This window comes from Gorilla gorilla, chromosome 4 (assembly GCF_029281585.2).
Source record: "Gorilla gorilla gorilla isolate KB3781 chromosome 4, NHGRI_mGorGor1-v2.1_pri, whole genome shotgun sequence".
Classification (NCBI taxonomy): domain Eukaryota; kingdom Metazoa; phylum Chordata; class Mammalia; order Primates; family Hominidae; genus Gorilla; species Gorilla gorilla.
In genome coordinates, this window is record NC_073228.2 from 125,988,293 (window position 1) to 125,992,966 (window position 4,674).

Below are 4,674 nucleotides of genomic sequence, written 5' to 3' on the forward strand. Positions count from 1 at the left end.
AGTGATTTAGCCCTTAGTCACATGCAACTGAATGTCTGCAGCTCCGCTGCTTGGGGCAGGTGATATGGAAAAAAGCGTGGGCCGTGAACTGAGTCAGGCAGGGCCAGCGTGCACATTTCCAAGGTGTCCTCATATATTGGCTGTAGAAATATGAACAAGTTATAGAGACTCTCTGTGCCTGCTGCTTCGTTTGCAATGGAACCCCTTGGTTATGCACCATGAATCTGGAAAAAAGCCTGTTGACTCAGCCTGTTCTAGAAAGAAAACATTGCCACTCAGAGTCTATTTTACACCTGGAGAGTTCAGCACACAAGCCTCAACCTTAGCATTTACTGATGTTTTGGACCAGATAATTTTTTGTGTGTGGAGGGCTTAGTTGTGCTTTTTAGGATGTTTGGCAGCATCTTGTCCTCTATCCTCTAGCAGCACTCCCCTTCACCCTATATGTGACAACCAAAAATGTCTGTAGACATTGCAAAATGTTCCTGGGGTGGAGGAATTATCACCATTTAAGAATCACTGATCCAGAGGATGTTTTCCTATTAAGTTTTATTTTGGTTCATATGAAGTCAGCCTAGGGTGAGTGTCTGTACAATATTTTCTTTTTCTAGCATCCTCATCCCTTACCATGGGCCCTCAATTCAGCCTCATTAGGTAGTTAACAAGGACTAGAGTGGCATGGTACAGTCTTTATCTGAGTCGGCTTAGGGCTTTCAGGGTTCAAGGAAAGCCTCTAAAAGGTAAATAGACTTAGTCTTGCTGATACTGATCATCTCTTGGTAAAACCTTCATGTATTATTACTCTAACCAAGTTTCTATTTTAGCAAACATCTGCAGGAAATTAGGAAAGGAAGAGACAGAAAACTCCACCTGTCATAGCAAAGGGCGATCCCAATAGCAAATTGCCTGGCACGAGACTTGGCATGCAGCAAGAATAATCTCCATGTCTCAGAATACAGTGCTCCCTACTAACCAGCTCTTATCTCTCTCTCCACTCATTCACAGTGGTGACAAACAGGTTCCACAGCAAGCACTGTGGCTGTGACTTAGGTCTTGAACTCTTCGCTTCTTGGATGGATTATATTCATACTAATCAAGTCTTGAAGTCAGCCTAAAAACTTGGTACATTTCTTTGCCTGTAAAATCAATGAGATGTTTAAAGGAGAAGAGAATTTCTAGTGGGTGGGAGGGCAACAGTTAAATGTATCAAAGTCATCGTGGGTGATGGAAACCAGGAAAATGTCTTGGCTGAGCCGATTGGGAGCGCACCAATGATGTTCTCAGAAGATGCTTCAGTGAGAGAAGCAATAGAAACCACATGATGGGGTACAGAGGTGATTAAATGTGTGTATGTGTGTGTGTGTGTGTGTGTGTGTGTGTGTAAAATAGAGCCAGGGGCTTGGATCACTTCTACTCAAGAAGTAGGTAGGAACACACAGCAAATGCAGATTATTTTCTTTTAAGATAGAGGACAGCTGAGTCTGTTTAAAAGTCGAGAGGAAGAAGCCAACAGAATAGAAGAAACTAAAGGTGCTAGAGAGGAGAGGGTAACTGGGGGGGCAAATTACCAGAGAGAAATATATCCCTATCTCTGAGACTGGAGGAAAGAAGGACAATTAGAAGGAATTTCCTTATAACTTACTATCTCTAAGTAAGGAGTTGAAAAGCACTTCATAAAACACACACGAAAACATCGAATATTAGACTATTATCAGCCATGAACACTCTAATTTAAACCAGCTTTAGAAATCTTTGAGTGATAAACTACTGATTAAATATTTATTGTTCACATGCCATAAGGTCTTGGACTTCTGCCAAATCTCTAAAAAGATGCAAAATTATTTCAAAATGTTAACATTAAAAGGTAAAAATCTTTAAATGTGAATCTGGTCTTAACATCTTGTAACTTTGGTTATCTTCAACCCACTTGTCACTATTATCTTTTTCAACAAAATAAGGTATGTGCCCAGCATAGTAGGCAAATATTCACTGAGAACCTACTATGTAAAGCTGCTCTGGGTCCTGATTTAGGGGTGTTGGGAAAGTTAGGAAAAGAGGTGGAAGACTAGGGTAGAGAACTGAGCCAGGGCAGCCTGGAGAGCCAGGATTGTGATGAGTTGCCCAGACTCACAGCAAACATTTAAAACCTAGACTCTCAAGTCCCTGAAACAGGAGGCTTTACAACACAATATATACAAAATATTGTATTATCTGTGAAACACTAGATATAACACTAAAGAAACATTCCCTGTCCATAGGAAGGGAGATCAAAAGACAGAAATCTTTCTATCTGTCCTGGCAATGTTTTTATTATGGCAAAGATAAAGCAAAGGCGTCTTCTGACGATATTTTTTTTTCTTGGTGTCAGAATTTAAATCTGTGCTACATAAACAAATAACTAATATTCTCTACTTAAATGCTTCATCAATTTAAAAAGTCAGACCAAAAATATCTTTTTGCCTGAGGACAGTTGGCTGGACTAGATGCAATTTTGAAGTCCACTTTAGTTCCAAGAGTTCTATTTCTATGATAAAACCACTCAAATACATAGAAAATATCATAAATTTATTGCCCCTTTTCAAACAAGTCCATTTTTCTCTTGAACACACTTAAGGGAAAATTTGCCGTTCTCTTTTGTTTAGGCAATCTGTGGAGGATTACCATGGTTTCTGTGGCCTCCTGGCCACTTTTTCTGTACATCAGTTTGGCCATGAGATCATCTGAGGCCAACACTGTCAGCTCTCTGGATGTATGACCCTCAGCATGCATTCCCCATGGAAGCAGTGAAAATTGGTTTCAAGGGTGACATAATCTTAGATATTGCGTTTGTTTGTGGCGGGCCAAAGAACCACAGTACATAAACAGATATAAGATATATCTGTGATACTAAAATTTCATGGTGGGTGAGGGAAGATTAGGAAAATAAACCTTAAAAGTCTTTGTGGCAGAGGACACTAACACAAAAAAGTTGAGAAACACTATCTTAGGGCAAGGATTCCTTGAAGATTTAAGATCTGATGGACAGGACTCCGGTGCATCAAATACAATACATTTTTTTAAGTTTTAAAATATTTAAAGTGCACCCTCTCCTCCTTTCCTTCGAATCTACCACAGAACACTTTTTGCACTATTTTAAATTTAGACGTTTTACAGTTCAGTCTAGTACAGTATATAAAACTCAATTTATACAAAGGCTGTTCTTGTGACAAAAGGCGTATTTGAAAAATGACTCTCTCTTTTGAGGTCAGACTCATAATAAATACATTGCCAGGACAGATAGAAGGATTTCTGTCTTTTGATCTCCCTTCCTATGGACAGGGAATGTTTCTTCAGTGTTATATATAATGTTTCTTCAGTGTTTCTTCAAGCCTCCTGTTTCAGAGACATGAAGGTCTAGGTTTTAAATGTTTACTCAGTCTGGGCAACTCATAAAAAATATTATTTATTGGGTATGGGAATATGGCAGCAAGATCTAGCAGAAGGCAGCGAAGGGAAGCCATTTGGGCACCAGAAAGACACACATGTCCATCCCAGATTTGCTTCGGAATAGCCTTGTCAATGGGGCAAGTTGCTTAATGCTCTTGAGCCTCAGTTTTCTAATCTGTCAAACAAGGATACTAACGCCTACCTTGTAGGATGGTTAAAAGATTTGAGATAACGGATGTCAGGTGGCTGGAACTTGCTGTTTCGGAGTTAGGCGATAAGAATGAAGTAAACAATAATTAGGTAGACAAGAACAAGGCACTCAGTGCATCTATTTTGCCAGACTTCACAAACATCCTGTTTGGATCCCTGCTGCTGCCATTGCAATTTTTTTTTCTCACAGAATGTAGTCTCTGCCAAGTTTAAATAAACTCCAAAGGATTATTGGTAGCTTGCAAAGTAAGATTTGGGGTTTGCATCAGTGAAGAGTCTTGAGGATGGGCAGAAATACCAACGAGGAGAAGCATTTCTCCTGCTCCACGAAAATGTGATTCATTCCTTTAATGAAAAAGTCAGGGGCTTGTGCAGGCACAACAGCTGTGGTTTTATGAAGGGAAAATAATCCAGAACTCCTTGTGGTGGGGCTGCTGCCACAAGGGGTCAGATCTGGATTATTGCTGGAGGCTGGCATCATCCCACAGTGACACAAGCATGATTGGATATCACATAACTTGAAATAACTGGCAATTGTTTTAGGTGAGAAAAGCTCAAGCAAGAGCAAACCAGACCAGCTCAAGTAAAGGCTTCAGTGTCTTTGATCTGGGGCTGACTTGAATGCCTGGAGCCAGAACAGAAGAAGGAACACGGTTATCTTTGAAGCTCACACTGGTTGCTGGTTGCCCACTCAACAGATGTGAGCAGTTTAGTTGTCACCATAAATCAAGGGCTCCCCCACAATGTTATAAATAGGGATGGGTAAATATTTTGGATTCATCAACCTCCAAGTATGCTTCAGATGTTTTGGGTTCAACTAAACAGAATACGTCGTGCAAAACACATACCCTGCTTGATTTTTTAGGACCGTATGTGATTTATGGAAAATAGAATCCATATGTTTCTGCTTCATTTACACTTAAATCATCAAAAGGTTGTGTGTTGTAAGAGCTTTTTGATGTCGAAGATGCCTCTGCGCATGCTTAAAAAAAAAAAAAAAATACGAGCAGCTTAAAAGTTTTGGTCGCTCAGAAGACC